This window comes from Artemia sp. Qi Xiang Cuo, chromosome 13 (genome assembly GCF_049724085.1).
Source record: "Artemia sp. Qi Xiang Cuo chromosome 13, ASM4972408v1, whole genome shotgun sequence".
NCBI classification, from domain to species: Eukaryota; Metazoa; Arthropoda; class Branchiopoda; order Anostraca; family Artemiidae; genus Artemia; species Artemia sp. Qi Xiang Cuo.
Genome location: NC_142806.1, coordinates 24,794,471 through 24,812,720, shown reverse-complemented (window position 1 = coordinate 24,812,720; position 18,250 = coordinate 24,794,471). Strand labels below are relative to the sequence as shown.

General features: G+C 35.1%; 1 protein-coding gene across 5 annotated transcripts in view; it reads left to right on the top strand.

Annotated features, from left to right (window-relative positions):
* Plod (procollagen lysyl hydroxylase) overlaps nucleotides 1-18,250 on the top strand; it is a 264,942-nt gene that overhangs the window by 121,232 nt on the left and 125,460 nt on the right. The gene's annotated exons all lie outside the window — the stretch shown is intronic.

Sequence of the window (18,250 nt, the reverse complement as noted above, 5' to 3'; positions counted from 1 at the left end):
ATTGCCTTGTGCCAGGATAATGCTTCTACCAGGACCATAACTCATGCTGATTTACTTAAAGGGAATTCAACTCATGCTCTTATTACAGTTAACGTAGTATACCCATGGCTTAGGGTAAAAAAATTGCCAGTCAAAAACCTAATACAACTTTCTGGTAAGAGTTATTGTAAATATTGACTGAAAAAGCAAGTTACTTGGAAATTTGCCTTTATCCTATTCAATTTGTGTGTGTCAACAGGCATTATTAATTGGATGTCAATAATGGTGCTGCAAGGTTTTCAAAAATACTGCTTATTTCATGAAGTCATTGATTTACAAAATAAAGAAAACAGTGAAATTTGTAGGTTATTTTAAGGGCCACGAGTACAATAATTTAATTTTGAGGCTAGAAAAAATACTGGCCAGTAACACTTAACAGTTTTGATTCGCTTTCCTAGTCTAGCCAGCCCTTGTGTTCTCATGAGAATCGTTCTGCAGCTTTCTACTTATGGAGTATCAGTGGAAACTAAGCCAGCTACTCTATACCCTTCATGGTTAAAGTCTTCCAGTTCAACTGTTAATAGAATCAAGTGTAAGCTCCCCCGGTGCTGATAGATTCTGCCGAATGACTTCAGAAGGTTTTTATTGAAGGTTTTGTCTATTATGATTGGGATCGGCTTGGTGATGTCGTAAAGTATTGTCGATTATGATCGGGATTGGCTTGGCGATGTCGTAAAGTATTGTCGATTATGATTGGGATCGGCTCGGCGATGTCGTAAAGTATTGTCGATTATGATTGGGATCGGCTCGGCGATGTCGTAAAGTATTGTCGATTATGATTGGGATAGGCTTGGCGATGTCGTAAAGTATTGTCGATTAGGATTGGCCTGACATTGCCTACGAACGCTGGTCTTATCTTCTTCCGTGTTTTTGGAATCCTCCCAACGACAAACTAAGAATCAGGATCAAACTTAAAATCAGGAAGCTTTATCCACCAATGTATATTGGTGGATAAAACCTCCTGATTCTACCACTCTGCAGAGCCGTGTCAGCCTCCTGGCTATGTGTGTCTCAAAGGTCGCCACTCCTTGAGAGACAAAACTTTGGGGGTGGTATGCTTTCAACAGCATTTTCCAGAATATTCAGCCACATCTTTACAAGGAATCTTTTTGTTGAAATACCTTTAGGTGACCGCACTCTGACGATTTTTGCCTTAATCTTTTTTTCTATTGCACATCTACCTTAATTTACATATAGATCTTTTTTAATTTACCAATGATAATTTTCCCTTAATCCCCCGAGCATTGTTACTTTAGCTACTATAAATTGTGGCAAAATCACCTTTTCTTTTGTTCTGGTTCTTACGCAAGAACTTACGATTCACCCTAACAAGCAGAAAAAAGTTCTTTTTTTCTGATTGTTCACACATGTACTGAATAAACAAGTATTCTTATTAGAAGAAGTAGCATTTTTCCTTTACTTACGTTGATCCACGAATTTCCGCTTTACCTTTCAAATTATTTACTTAACCGAATCTATATTGCTATACTTAATGTTACACTCCCTGTGAAACATTGGACCTTGGACTTTGTGGACTTCATAACTTGAGTTTGAACAAAAATACACTTGTATAAATGAACTGATTAGTGTCTATCCACCAAGGCAGAGTTATTGTATTATTGATACTTCCCTAAATAATCATCTAAACTTGTAAAAAAAAGAGGAAAATATTTTTATTTTATCACTTTTCTAACATATTTTCAATTTAAAAAACAACAAAAACTGAAGCAAATTTCAAAAATGTAATCTCATGTATGGATAAAGCTGAATATCTGCTATGGAGCGGTACAAAAATTGTCATCTTATGTTGAAAAATTAATACCATAAAGAAAGAAAAACGAGCAAAAATGGGGTTTTTAAAGGCAAAATTAAAATACTGAAAAAACACAACAACGCGAATATTTCGAGAGGACAAACGCCTCTCTTTTTCAGTGCGAAACGAAATAATGTATCCAAGGAAAGTGCCGAAGAAAAAAAAACAAACAAACAAACGCGGAAAATCAATGTGAAAAGAACAAAAAAAAAACTTAAAAGATTAATAAAATTCAATGAAAGCCAAAAAATATAAGAATTAAAACCAAATACCTAACAACCATAAAAACGAGTCATTCGCCAATATCCGCGATTTGCATAAAATCCAAAAAAATTATGAACTACCATCGACGGATACTAGCGAACAACTGAGAAATAAAATAAAAGAAAACAATTCATTCACTCAAAAACAAAGAGAACCAGCAATTAAATAAGTTGGAGAACTATGTCATCTGATTTCGGATTTTAATTATTGCATTTCTTGCAGACACCCTTTGATACCCAAGGGGTTGCTCACGTGTTTGATTATATGACTGGGAAAGTGGTTCAAGGTTTATTTCAGGGATTACTAAAGTATTGGCTTCTCTTTTGAGTAAACCAAAATATAATTCTTTTATTCTCAAACCACCTGAATCTCTGTTTAAAGCTAGACCTAAATGTTGGTATTTATAAATTTCAACATATTCTCTTTAGTGCTGGACAATACCTTTGTCTTGCGAAATTAGGCTGGCTTGATTAAACAAAATAGTATGGTCTGGATTTTCAAAAAAGTGCTCTGCAACGGCAGAGTCAAAGTTTTCTATTTTTTCCGCTTTTTAAGTGTATTATTAATTGAACTAGAGTGCTGAGTTAATCTATCCGTGAGTCGCTGATCAGTTCTTCCGATGTACCAAAGACTACACGAACAAGGAATTCTGTAGACACCGGAGTTTTCACCTATCGGAATAGGGTCTTTACCTTGATAAATTTGGGACCTGATGGTTTTTCTGGGTCTATAGTAAGTGTAAATGTTATTTTTTCTTAGATTTTATGAAATATGATCTGAAACCGACTTTAACATATGGGAGACCAAGATAAACAGAATTTTCCCTTTGATTTGTGTTTTCCGTGTAACTATCTGATAACCCTTTAATGCGGTTATTATGCGTTTAAACGACACAGCATTCGCACGGGATTCTGACTAATGGGTAATTCTTCTGGGCTTGGTTCGTTTTGATGGGCGTTTTCAGGCTGGAAAACCTCTTCCTAGATAATTTATCTATTATAGACTGCATCCCCGTAGTAGCATCATATTTGTAGGCATGAATATATAATGAGTCGGAGGTAATAAGCTTAATACTGTCTCTGCAGGATTTCAACTCTTATTGATAGAAGAGCATCGCCAAGTGCTGAAAACCATGTTGTGACCAAGATGGGCCCAGGATTACACAAAGCCCCCATTAGGTCCCAGGGACTTCTTGCTGTCCGGTTCTAAGCCGGCTTAAGCACTTTGGTGTAGACTTGAGAAGATATGTGATCCCCGTCCTGTACTGGTATCCGGGATCATTGCTTTTCCTGAGGCGAAAATCATTTCAATCATTTAAAGAACCTGAAAATTGGAACTTGGAATGTTACGACGTTAAAAAAGAACTATTGTATCAATATTTAGACTGACATATTTAGATAATTCGAACTGGATTTATTAGAAGTTTTGGAATATCATACCCGAGGGGTATGAAGTATGAGATTAGGTGACACTGAATTTGTTTAATCAAGCAGGAAGGATTGGGTACATAGACAGGGAGTAGGGCACATGATGAATAAGGAAGCTGCTAAGTCTTGTTTAGGCTGGGAAGGTATTAATAATAGAATAGTAATTGCTCATTTTATGACTAAAAAGCTCAGGGTATCAGTTATAGTAGTATATGCCCCTGTAGAACCGACTGACGGAGATACTAATGACTCAGATGAATTTTACTTACAGTTACTACAGTTACAGAAGCAAATAGACAGGGTACCAGGTAGAAATATGATGTTTTTACTTGGAGATTTTAACGCCCAGCTTGGTAGAAATAGGAATAGATGGTACCCCTAGCCTAGGCAAATTTGGTGTAGGAAAAGAAAACCGAGGAAAACAGCAATGGACACAGACTTTTGCAATTTTGTAGCTATAACAATCTAGTTATAACCAATACGGTGTTTGGTCATAAAATGGTTCATAAGTTAAAATGGTATTCACGTGATTGTAAGACAGCAAACCTTATTGATTATGTTGTTGTAAACCGAAGACTGGCAGGATCAATACAAAGTACTGGGGTATATAGGAGTGCCGTTATTGATATTAAGAGTAAAGATCACCATCTAGTAGTGTCAAGGGTTAATTTAAAGCTGAAATATCGGAAGGGTAACTACCTCCCGGAAAATATGATGTTGGTAGACTCCAGGATAAGAATTTGAGAGAAACTTTCCAGGAACAGTTGAATACTAAACTTGAGAGTTTAAAATTTAATAATGTGGAAGATGGTTGGAATAATTTTAGAAAAATAATTTGTGAAGCAGCTGAAGGTGTCTTAGGGAAGAAAGCTAGAACTGCAGCTAAGAATGTTAGTGAGAAAGCTTTATGTTTGATAGAAAGGACTTGTACAAGAATTACCTTAGTGTTAGATCATATGAAAACAAAAGGAACGTAAAGAAAGTGGAGAAAGCATTAAAATATGAACTAAGGAGGTGTGAAGTAGAGGCCATTGATAAAATTGCCGAGGATCTGGAAGATGCAGCTACACGGCATAATAGTAAAATATTGTGCCGGCATGTTAACAAATTGAGAGGGAGTAGTCAATAAGGACTTGGCCAAGTTAAAGATAGGAATGGGGCCGCAATTAGTAATAAGGAAACAACTAAAGAGAGATGGGTCGAACATTTTTAGAATTTTCTTTACCGAGATAGAGTTGAAGGAAGAGATATAGAGGAAAATGAAAAAGTTTGTGATACCTTGAATGTGAAGAAAGATTTGTTTTGTGAGGAGGAATTAGCGACAGTACTAAAAGCACTAAAAAGTAGTAAGGCTCCAGGTGCTGATAGGGTGGTAAATAAGTTTCTTAAATATGGTGGCTCTGAGGTTAGAAATAAGTTACTGAAGATTATGAATTTGATTTTTGAAAAAGGGGAAGTACCTAACGATTTTATGAAAACGTTAATTAAGCCACTTTATAAGAAAGATGATAAAAGTGAGTGTGGTAATTATCGAGGGATTTGTCTGGTCTCTTTAGGTAGTAAATAACTTAGTATGATACCTTTAGACTGAGAGATGCCGTAGACAAAGTTTTAAGAGAAGAACATGCGGTTTTAGAAAAGGTAGAGGATGTGTCGACCAAATTTTCACGCTTAGGTTAATAATTGAGAGGTGCCTGAGTTTTCAATCACCTTTGGTCCTCAGTTTTATAGATTACGAGCAAGTGTTTGATTCTGTTGATAGAAGAGCTTTGTAAAGGTTTTGTCCTTGTATGGTATACCAGACAAATACATTAAAGTGATTAGTGCTATGTACGAGAATAACACTGCTGCGGTTAAGGTAGGAAATGAGGTTAGCAGCTAGTTTTGTATTAAATCAGGATTTAAGCATGGTTGTATTCTATCCCGCTTTATATGGATCATTTTGATGGACTTTGTCTTAAGGAGCACAAGAAAGGCAATGGGAGACCATGGAGTCAAATGGGGAGGAAACAGTCTTCTGGACTTAGATTATGTTGATGATTTAAGAATCGTAGATGAAAGTGTGAGCAAAATGAATGAATTTTTAGTGGTTTTGGGAGTTCAGGGTGCTAGAATAGGTTTGAAAATTAATGTTAAAAAGACAGCTTCACTTACCTTGGTAGTATTATTAGTAAAGATGGTTGGAGCAGTGAATTTGTCAAAAGTAGAATAGCCAAGGCTCAGGGTGTTTTTTCACAGTTAAAAAAAGTTTGGGAGAATAGGAAGATAAGTCTGCAAACCAAGATTAGGATATTAGAAGCTACAGTGATGACAGTGGTTCGATATGGCTCTGAAGCATGGGCGCTTCAAAAAGCAGATGAAGATTTACTTGAGTTTTCTAGGGGAATAAGGATTTTTCTGGGTACCCGGCTGACTGACCGTATTTCTAACAATAAGCTATACGAAAAATGTGGTTCAATACCGCTCTCTAGGGGTATAATGAAGGAGAGGTTGGTGTGGCTAGGTCACGTTGTGCTGATGAATGATGACAGATTGCCGAAGATTGTTCTATTCGGCCAACTGTCTAGGGCTAAACGGAAAGCAGGTTGTCCTCGTCAGGGGTGGGAGGACGTCATAAAGAAAGATTTAAAGGAAATGGAAACTTTATGGGTGGGCGTAAAAAGGGAGGCTTTGAATTGATTTGGATGGAGGAGGAGCGTGCGTAGCTGTGTTGGCCTCAGGCGACTAGGTGCTGCGGTGAGTTGTTAGCAGTAGTAGTAGTTTTAATGCGTTTTGCAATTACAGAATTTATTAACTAATTGGATAACCATTCCCAAATAAAATATCTCTAAGGTGGTTGAGCTCTAAATCGAAGAAGCGTGTTGAACAAACTTTCAATGTTCTATCAACTATAGAAGTGGCAACTCCTCTTTTCACAGCAGGATAATGATTAGAGGAATAATTTAAGTAACGGTCATTATGTGTAGGTTTTCTATAGACAGAAAACTCGAAACATGTATCATTTTGGTGCCCCAGAACATCTAAGAAAGGAAGACGCCTCTCTACCTCTGATTCCTGAGTAAATTTAAGTTTTGGACCCAAGGAGTTGAGCAAGTGAAGAAAAGAGCCCAGAGACTCATCACCATGCTCCCACAAAAAAAAAAAAAAAATTTTTAAAATGAACCCAAAATTCAGGTTTACAAAAACATTGCAAAATAGCTCTTTCTTCAAGGTCTTCCATGAAGATATCAGCCTGTATTGGAGAAAGGAGGTCACCCATGGAAAGCCCATATTTTTGTCTATAAAAAATGCCTCTATAATGGAAGTAAAAAGAATTTCTGTTACAAAGGGCTGTAAGTGAAAAAAGTGTCTGATTCGGAAGAGTAGATTTTTCTGATATAGATGGGTTAGGATTAAGTTTATGCTCCAAAATCAGTTCGGCCTTTTGAGGATCACAATTGGTATACACTGAATCCGTATCAAAACTGCCAATTCTTGTATTTGATTTAACCGAAACTTGCTTTACATTGGAAACGAAATCAGTGGGATTTTTAAAATAGGTTTTAGAGCCTGAATTAGTGGGTGAAATACAACTGATAAGAATTTCCCTATTTTTGTTGTAGGAGAATTAAAAGAAGAAACAATAGGTCGGAGTGGATTAGTGGGCTTATGAATTTTTGGAAGACCATAAAAGCGAGGAGATGTGCAGCCGCTTGGGTAAAACCTTTTGTACAATTGATCTGTGATTTCACCTTTTCCTTTTAGATAAGAAAGCTCTTTTCGGACTTCCTGGACAAATTTTCTGTAGGATCGGTAACTTATTGTTCATATGTGTTAGAATCATTTAAAACTTCTCTGACTTTTTTGTCGTAATCATCTGAATCTAATACAACAACAGTATTGCCTTTATCGGCTTTCGTAATAATCCTGGAATGATCTTTATGTAGCGTGTGTAAAACCAAGTGTTCATTTTTACTAAATTTTTTTAATTTGGATTATTAACAGAAGGAGAATCCAACAAAGTTTCAACCAAATGTGCTCTAACCTCAGCAATCTCTCCAATCTCCACACGAGAGTCATGAAATGCCCCCTCTGTGTTCGCGATAATTTCACTATCGAAGGGGCTATCGAAAATTTCAGTCCTTTCGACAGAACCTGATCTCTCTCTATCTACGTGATTTCTCTCTATCTCTCTATCTGTATGTTCGAAAGAAATCCCAAAAACAGTCATAGTTTGATAAGCCGATTAGCGGACTACCTTAATTAAGGTACTTTTCACAGCAGTTAGAATTCTAAAGGCTTTCCTATTCCCGTCCCTTATACAGTCAGGTTCTCATTAGGAAACGTAACATGGTCTTGCTCTTGCTAAGATCTATTGATGGTTATGTTACCGTAAATGTTCGAGATTCGTGAATGTCGACAGTCACCGGCAAAGGTCTGAAATGCCTTTATTTCCCTTGGATTTAGTCAGCGTTGCCAATAAACTTTTTTAGTTTAATGCAAGGTTTGATGGTGTCAGGTTAGGCAAGATTAGGTCTGGTTAGGTTAGGCTTGGTTAGCTTAGGTTAGGTTTTTAACCCACTTCTGATATTTATAAACAAATTTAACTTTACCTAACCAAAACTAGCAAAACCTAATCTAACTTTAACTTTTAACCATCATAGGCTGCATAAGATTGAAAAATCTAACTTAGAAAGCTAATTGTATCGAAGTAGAGAAAAGGGAATTTTGGGTATTCACCGATGAATGTCGACATTAACCAGATTTCAGACATTCACGGTAGCAGTTATACTAAAGGTCCCTTTTGGTCCCTTTTGAATGCCCCATTGGAAATGCTACAGCTAACTTTAGTAGTAAATGACGGAGAACTTTCCAAGTTTCCTTTAATAAAACAGGGATGTTCTAACAAAATGTTTCCCTCTCCATTTAATGCAAATTCTTCTTAGCTTTACAAGTCCCACTTTGATAATGAACCTCGTTTAAGGGTATACATAAATGCTCTATGTTACTCTGTTTCCTTCATTTTGAAGGCTCCGAAAAGGTTTGAAGTGATGCATACCTTAAGAGAAGAAGCTATTCTTGGTAATCTATCTCCTTTTTCTTTAGATTGCTATTAGAAAGGGCACGCGATTTAGTGTTTCATTAAGGGCCTCTCTTTGGCTTTCGTAGGGTAGATTGCAATTACAGATAGCTTTTTCCGAAATGTATGAACATAGATATGACGCTCGTATCTTAACTTTAATAGACTTTACCAACCCTGAGGATGGCACGTGTAAGTTATTTTATCGGGGCGGGGGGGGGGGAGTCAAATAAAAAAAAATCTAAGGAGTGGTAAAGATTCTAAAAAAAAATTGACAGAGAAGTGTCAAATTTTTTATTTGAATATGCTTTTGGTATAGTTTTATCTTCTTAGGAGGTGAGAAAAGTCTTTGGTGCTCTCTTCGCCTGTTATTAGAGACGCTAATGGTATGAATGTTTATAAATTGCATGAGCTACGAAAAATAAATACAGGTGCGCACTTCTTTTTTTTTGAAAAATAAATGCACTTGCGCACTCCTGTTTTTTGACGGCGAAGACTAGCAAAATCCTTCTCCCGAGCTGATCCCCCTCCAAGAAGTGGTTTGACTTGCGTCAGATTTTGGTCTGTGACTAATAAAGAGACTTTGATGCTGAAGCATTTTCCCCAAGAATTTTTTTTTTCTTGGAAATTACTGATTTAGATCGCTGAAAGTTGCACATTTGTTTTTTTTTTATTTCAAATTTTTGGTGTTCCCCCAAAAAAATCTTCTGGAATGAGCCAAAAAACCGATGTGATCAAAATAGTTATCTTGTAATTTTTTATCAGATGCCCATGGGCGGGGCTTTGAGCGGGCATAAGGTGATGATAGATTTGTCTATCAACAAGTGAAATGACATCATTTTATACCATCCTAAAAAGGGCTTATACAAGATTTGCCTCTCACTCTCTCGGACTATCTGTGTTGGCTATTTCTACAATTAAAGCATGGTTTTGGTTGGCTCCGATAGATTTTGAATGAAAACTTGGGATTTGTTATTAAATTAATTATCCATCTTTCCACGACCGTCTGTTTGATATAACGACCCCTCAGAAAAAAAACAACAACAGAATGAAACATGAGAGAGTCAACGCTATGTTATCTGAATACCCGACATCATAAACAAATGTTAAAAAAGTACCAAGTGTGTAATGTACCAAGTGTTTTCATTATTATTGCAACTGCTGCCTCTAGAATACAACCGTTAAAAGCTAGAAGAAAAAAATTGTAATTTCCTCGCTTTTTCAAGCGTTAACGACACAGAAAATTAGCTTTTCCTCAGTAATTTATACTAGCGCTCTGTTTTGTTTCATACGGTTATTTCCCCATTAAAAGCGAAATTTAAGTTCACAGCCCTAAATATCTAACTTTTCTAATTGACCTTGTGAGCGTGAATCTCGTTAGTTCCTCAATCCTCTTTTAGAAAGACTCAGACAATTCAATTAAATCAATGTTAACTTTTCTCATTTGCCCTTCCTCTCATTCGATACATTTTTTAGCTGTTGGCCAAATTGACAGCATAGCATAGAAAAGAGTAAAGGAGCGTGGCTTGGTTGTCAAATTATCAGTTTGAGGGTGTAGGGCTAAATCAGTCGTATAAATTGGGGGGAGGAGGAGGAGGGTGTGTAGTCACCGTAGGTTGTTTTGACCCCCTCCCTATATTTTGAAATATATCTTGTTTTTGGGTATTTTCATTGGAAAAATATTAAAAAACAAGATTTTTTGTTGGAGAAAAAAAAGAATTTTGCCCCCCCCCTTTAATTTTTCATGAATTGACGCCACTGGGCTGGGTCTGTTATTTCTGAATTATCTTGATTATTAAATTCTACTGGCTGTGAATCTTGTGTTTTTTTCGATATATTGCTTTTATAGTGAAATTAAGGTCATATACTTGATCTTAGAATAGCATAATTAATTTCATGAATTCCTATTTTTGGGTATTACCTTTTGAAACTACCTACTTTTCTGGATATTTTCATTGAAGAACTGAAGAAAGTGATAATTTTGCCTCTCTGTATATAAAAAATAATCCCCCTCCCCCGGAGATTTTCGTGAATTCACTCCACTGGTCCGGGGTATGCCATTTCTGAAAGATCTCGATTATTAAATACTACTGGCTGTGAATCTTCTATTTTCTTCTATGTATTGCTCTTATAGTAAAGTTAAGATCATATACTTGATCTTAGAATAATGTACTTAATTTCATGGAATGAATTACATGCAGACGATTAAAATGCATGAGATTGTGATTTTGTCAATACACCTTTTCACTTTGAATAACTGTTTCTAAAATGCGTTCTTGACTATGGTTATCTAATAATAAAAATCCATCACTTCATCATTTTTAAAGAAAATTCTTCTTCTTCTTAATGAGAGTATCGATTTTGCTTCTCTTTATTCTTTGCTAAAATGAATATGGATGTCGAGAAATATTCTTGCTAAGCAAATATTTTCTGATTTGAGTCTATTTAAGTCAAAATTCAAACCATTAATTTGTTGTCAAAACTAGACCCTCGGTACCAGGCCCGTGAAGTGTTGCGGCAACTGTGACCCAAGGGTTACAGTTGCGGAGAAAAAAAAAGGTAAAAGTGTTTGTCGCATTGGGCTTGAACCCTATGAAAGTGTGCCAAAAGTATAGCTTCTGATCCCCACCAAATTTACTTCAGATCCACCAGGTCTTTTGAATGAATGTGGATTACAAGAACGTAGCTCTTGCCTTACAGAATGAATGAAGTCCATCTGCTCAATAAAAATAAGGAGAACTGATTTGGCTACCGCCCCTCCTCCACAGAGGTTGGCTCAGACGTAGACCGCAAAAACATACCACTACGAGCCTAGTATTTAATTCCCATCAAGTTTGGTTGGGGCTCAACGTCCATTACTTTTCATTTTCGTGTGATGTGCTCAAAGTCTAAAATGATCAGTGTGACTTGATTACATCCTACTCAAGTTGTGGCAATGTATGCGGAATGGCCACTTTCACACAGTGATGTTAAATTGCATAAGGTTACAACCTAATTAAGCAACAAAACTTAACAATTAGAAAAATGTTGCTTAACAGCTAGTAAGTTTTCAAAGTAGAATGAAATAAAATGAAAAACTTCAGTGAAAATGCAAATTTAGACTTGTAATTTAAGATCCTTATTTATGGCTGCTCTTTGAGCCTGTAAATTTCTTCGTGTTTTTGTTATTTTTTTCTTGGTATGATTAAAAGATGTAACCTGTGTACATTAAAAGAAAGTTACATAAGACATTTTTCCTGAAAAGCTTTTCAGGAGAAGAATAAAAACAAATTTTTGTCACTATTCTGTGAGATGAATAAGACGCTATGGAATCTGGAAAAAATTCTCATGAATACATCGGTGAAATCAAACAGTTCGTGGTAACGAACCGTAAGTAAGGAGCAACCCGGCTCAATGGTAACCGAAACTCTTAAAAAACGGAATTTTGGTACCAATAGATACATCAAAAGAATCAGATCTTAATTCTGATTTCAAATATATAAGTTTCATCAAGTTTAATCATACCCATCAAAAGTTACGCGCCTGAGAAAATTTGGCTGATTTTCGAAAAAAGGGGGAAAGACCCCTTAAAAGCTATAGAACCTTAATGAAATTCACACCATCATATTCAGCGTGTCAGAGAACCCTACTGTAGAGGTTTCAAGTTCCTATCTACAAAAATGTGGAATTTTGCATTTTTTTTGCCAGAGAAAGATCACGGGTGCGTGTTTATTTATTTGTTTTTTTTGTTTTTTTCCCAGGGGTAATCGTATTGACCCAGTGGTCCTAGAATATCGTGGGAGGGCTCATTGGAACGGAAATTAAAAGTTCTAGTGCCCTTTTTAAGTGACAAAAAAAATGGAGGGCAACTAGGCCCCCTCCCACGCTCATTTTTTTCTCAAAGTCACCCAATTAAACTTTTGAGATAGCCATTTTGTTCAGCATAGTCGAAAACCTAATAAATATGTCTTTTACGATGACTTAATCCCCCACAATTCCCGGGGGAAGGGCTGCAAGTTATGAACTTTGCCCATTGCTTACATATTGTATTGGTTATTGGGAAGTATACAGACATTTTCTGGACGAATTTTTTTCTGGTGAGGGGGGCTGGAGTAGGGGGTTACTCGGGAGAATCTTTCCGTGCAGGATGTTCCTTTGGGGTAAGGGACATTTCTATGAAGGGGGCGCCCCTTCAAATTTAAAAAAACAAGTTTTTTCAACTGAAAGTAAGAAGCAGCATTAGAACTTAAAATGAACAGAAATTATTACGTATATGAGGGGTTCTCCCCCAAGGCAATACCTCGCTCTTTACGCTACAGTTTTTTTTAGTGCTTTTAAAAGAACTATCTATTCTAATTAAACGGCCTTTGTGATTCAGTGGTTTGTGAATTAAATTTTTTTTAAACTTTTAACGTAAACAGCGTGGTATTGACTAAGGGGAGAACCCCATCATATACGTAATAACATATACGTAATAAAAAAAAACAATAAAAAAAACAAGCGATACGGCTCAATAGTAATCGAAACTTTTAAAAACGGAACTTTGATGTCAGTAAATGCATCATAAGAATTGGATTATAATTATGACTCTAAACATATAAATTGTGTACAGTTTAGTTATACTCATCAAAGGGTACGAGTCTCAGAATATTTACCTGATTGTCTAAGGAGGGGGGACACATTCCCTAAAAGCGGAAAAATTTCAATGAAAATTATACCGTCAGATTCAGCGTATCAGAAAACCCTATAACATAGGTTTCAAGTTCATATCTGCAAAAATCTGCAACTTTGTATTTTTTGCCAGAAGAAAATATACGAATATAGAAGTTCGTTACGTAAGTTAATTTGTAAATTACGTCAGAACCAAATTTAGAGACAGCCATTTAGCAAAAGAAGAGTAAAATTTTTATGCAATTTTTTTTTTTCACTTATTCAATGACGGTGATCCAAAATAAAAGCTGCATTAACTAAAAAACGATAAGAAATTTAATAAAAAAAAACAAGTTTTTTTAGCTGAAAGTAAGGAGCGACATTAAAACTAAAAACGAACAGAAATTATTCCGTATATGAAAGGGACTGTCCCTTCCTCAACGCCTCGCTCTTTGCGCTAAATTTTCACTTTCTCACAACTTCATTTTTTAAAACAATAAAAAACTTAAGCGTAAAGAGCGAGGTGTTGAGGGGACAGCCCCTTTCATATACGGAATAATTTCTGTTCGTTTTAAGTTTTAATGTCGCTCCTTACTTTCAGTTTAAAAAACTTGTTTTTTTATTTAATATAACACAAATCTCGGCTTCATTCATATCTTTAGAGGACTATCTTTTGAATCTCCAAATGAGGTTTCCCATTCCAGTAGCCCTCATTTTCGGCTTTGATTAACTTTCTTCAAGTTGAATGTTGATTTTGTCGTATAACTAACGAAGTTAAAGTACATAAACACAATTAACGCATACACAATTAATGTAAAGTAGCCTATTTTGCACCGTAGTTTTATTGTACGGAAGCAATTTGTAATTTTGCTCATCCGTGTGAAGTGTGAAAAAATTGACAACTAAAAAGAAAAGCATACGTCTTTTGGGGTTTTCCTGAAGGGATTTTAGGCAGCCTTGCCAACGCTGTACAATTGTACCGTTTTTGGTACAATTTAGAGGTCTCGGTAAATTTGAAAATACTTTTGTACAATACAAAGTTTCGGGTATATTTTGGTTTTATTTGCTCCTTTTTGACTTGGATATCTGTTCAAACTTTAGCTTATAGAAAATTTTCTTCTGCTTACCGCAAATTTTTGACTTGTTCAGATGGCATAAATTAATCTCTTGCAGTACAATTCTAGTCGGAAAACTGGTAAAGTTTATTTCAAAGCGTTGGCAACACTGATTTTGAATCTTAAAACTGTAAGATCCTACTTGATACCGTATTTATGTATATTTTTCTTTATCTTTTGACTGATAAAAAATAATAAAGGCATTAAATTATTTCTTACAAAACTCTGCCGTTCATTTATAATCGAAACGAAAATATATTAAAAACGGGTAATTTTTTTATTATGCAGTAAAAATAAAATAAAGAACTTATTAATGCAAAAATATAATGCAAGTCTGAATATTTCGGCTTGACATTTGGAAGCCTTTATAAAAAAAATAGCAAAACAAAACAAAAAAAATAGCTTAAATAAAGCATATGAAAAAAAAAGAAAAACAAATAAACACCATGCAAAAAACAAAACGAAGGACGAAAATAAAGCCTTCTGCTTTGTTCGCTTGTGCTTTCGTGCTTTACCATATTAAATCTTGTTTAAATGCGGAATTTCTTTTCGTTTAATTTTTTTTTCGTGAAACGGGTATATTTTTTCTTTTATTAAGATAATAACTATCAAATAAAAAGCTTATTAATACAAAAAATAATAATAAAAGTCCAAATATATGGCCTTCAAATTCGGAAGCACTTGTCAATGGAAAAAAATAATACGCTGAAAAACAGTATATGAAAAAGATAAAATAAAACCAATAAATGGTATACAAAAAAAAGAAGGAAAAACGAATAAAAGCCTAGTGCTTTATTTGTTGTGCTTTGGTGCTTTACTATCTTATATTTTTTAAATGCAAATTTTCTTTTTGCTTTTTGCATAGTGTTTGTTCGCTTTTCTTTGCTTTTATGTGTTTTGTTTAAGCTAGTTTTTATTTTATTTTTTTTTCGTTGATAAAGGCTTCCGGACGTGAAGCCAAAATATTCGGACTTTCATTAATTTGTTTTCATTAATAAGTTTTTATTTTATTTTCAGTATCTAGCAAAAAATTACTTTTTTTAAATATGTTTTAGTGTCAATTCTGTAAACCTGTTAACTTGAGCGAAAATTCTCTCTGCAATGCAACGCTACCTTTAAAGTGGTCACTTTCACAATGCAATACGATAGGATCAAAGGAGCGAAAATGCAAGCAGTTTCATACTATAAACTGTTTCAAGTGATGAAATATAGCACAAAAATTTAATAAGAAAATTTAAAGGATTTTAAATTTGAATGTTTAATATTAAATTTCAATATTAAATTGAATTAATAATAATTTGAATGTTTAAATTTAAATAAGAACGTTCTAAGTTCTTAATATGCTTCTTCTCCCCAATAAATCACGCATATTATTCTACTGTATATAAATACCGTACATATTGTTATCTATATACACTGGAATAATATGAACATATTGTGCATAGTAGACAAATACTATAGCCCACATGAGATGAAGTCCCAGTGACCTGACAGAAAATGTTCTTATGGAAATTTCCAAGAAAAAAAAATAATTTCGTTGGTAAATAATAATAACCCCTTACAGTTTCCCACTAAATGGTGACCAAAATTGCACCCGCTAAATTGCAATCTGACGATTGCACATTAGTAAATTAGATTGCACCTTTTGCAGATGAGAAGAATTTCAAACTAGGAACCCCTTTGCTAATATCTACCAAAATGTCCTATAACCAAGGGTGTATCCTTGGTTATGATGGGGCAGAGATTTTTGCTTGGGTGGGGCAGGGTTATTATTTTTGGAGGGGGTACAATTCTAGACTTTGTAAAACGGACAAAAATTTGTTTATCTGCATTTTTGCTATTTTTTTTACGGCCCGGAACAATTTTCGGGAAGCCTCAAACTCGGTATCCCCCCCCCGTTGAAACGACCTTGCAAATAACAGGCTTTCACGAGATGACTATGTTGGGCTCGAAGACTGTGCTTAAAGAATAATTGACTGACAGCATGGATTCTGGTGAGCTTCAAGCACTTTCTTTTCATTTTTTCATTTGACGTTTTACGGACAAACTGGAAAGCAAATTAACCAATCTGCGATTTTCACATAGCAAGGGAAATCAGGGTCTCCGTTTCAGAAAAATCCTGAAGACGATGTTTTTAGGTCCATAGATATATGACCTTTGGTGAAACACAGGACCAGGGGGGTGGGGCTGCGAGCCAATCAAGCGCGATATCCTTCTTTATGTCTCCTTAAACCTCCTCAAGTTCGTAGGTGTAACGTTGATGCAACGTTTCATGCTCTTAGGAGTAATGCTTAAAAAGATAATTCATTTGCATAACATTTTTCATGTGTAGTTATCCGTGTGTTCCAGAATTTAGATACAGTATTTTTAAAGTTTTTCCATTTTGATTTTTTTGCGTTTATTTTACAACTTTATTTTATTGGCTTGTTTTTGCAAGCGACATATTTCTCCTTCGAGGCTTCAAATGAAAAATATACAAACGTTCAGCTCTAAATTGAAAATTTGATACCAATTACGTTTGTTCTAAGCTTGGCGGAGAGAACAGTTGCTGTTTCCCATATTTGTTCTATCTCTTTGATAAACCCAGTCAATGAGTTCCATCTTCTTTTTATATTCTTTTCCTCTTGATTCTTAGAGAAAAACTTCTTTTAACGATGAGAAAACAAAAAGCTCTAAGGAGCAATTTAAGTGAACTCTATGTCACGGTTTTCTCTCGTCTAATAGTAACATAGGGGATCGATGAGATTGGGGCATGATATAGAAGATAGTGATTGGAAAGTCTGGTGCTGGAGCAAGGGGCTTATTTGAAAGCATGAGGGAAAAATGAAGATGGATCATTTGGATTTGTAAAGGAATGTTGGAGGATTTGGCGTTGTTTGATGGAACGATATGATGGAATGAATAGCGGAAAATATCTAATTACGTTTTTGCTCTGGTGGTTTTGGTTGTATTGAGAAAGACGAAAGATTGGAGCTTCAGCGTCGAAAATAAAAACAATTATATTCTGGGTTTTGTGTTTGTTATCGAATGATGATTTTTTTTTAGAAGTGAACTTGTCAAAGCCCACACTAAATGTACACAATAACATGTCCCTAAAAACAATAACTTAATATTTAACAATAATTAATAATGTTTTACTGATAATTTTTAATGATGGTTATTTACTAATGACATTAATAATAAACAGATACCAAAAGGCAAAAACAGCTTGTCCTTGATGATAGATCTGCTGCTCATGATAGATACTGCTCATTTTTAAATTTCGCAACCGGATTGCCTCGGTATATGAGGTTTCGCATTTTCATTCTTAACGTAGGCCTAAGCTACTTAGCGTAAGAATGTAAAAATGACCTTTATTTTGTCATGTAAACAGAATTCACCAATCAGAAAGAATACTACGTTCTTACCTCCCGCTAATGCGGATTTTATTGGAAAGAGTATATTCAGTGAGGAGGAGGGGGTTCTAAAGGATAACCTAAAGGATTGATCAGAAGAGTGTCAAGTCAGGATATTCGAGGAACTGGACCATCAGATTCTCCTACCACCTGCGCATGTACTCGATCATATGTCTTTCCCGAGGATGTAATAATTGCAATAAATAATTTCTGTTAATTATAATTGATGAGATAAAATGAGCTTTATCTGATTTGATTTTTGTAATAGAGAAACGGCAAAGATAAGCTATCCTATTTGTCGGATATCTAGTCCTTTACAGCTGGAGTAGGTGCTTAATGAATGAATGCATAAAAAGGAAGATCTGAAGACTGATTTTACTGATTTTTTTTATAAATATTTTTCTTCATTCTAATCTAATTAATGGTCTCTGGGCTTTGATAAGATTGCCATCAAAGTTTTCTTTTTAATTTTCTATTTGGCAGCGGGTTGTCAAATCTTAGAACTTTGA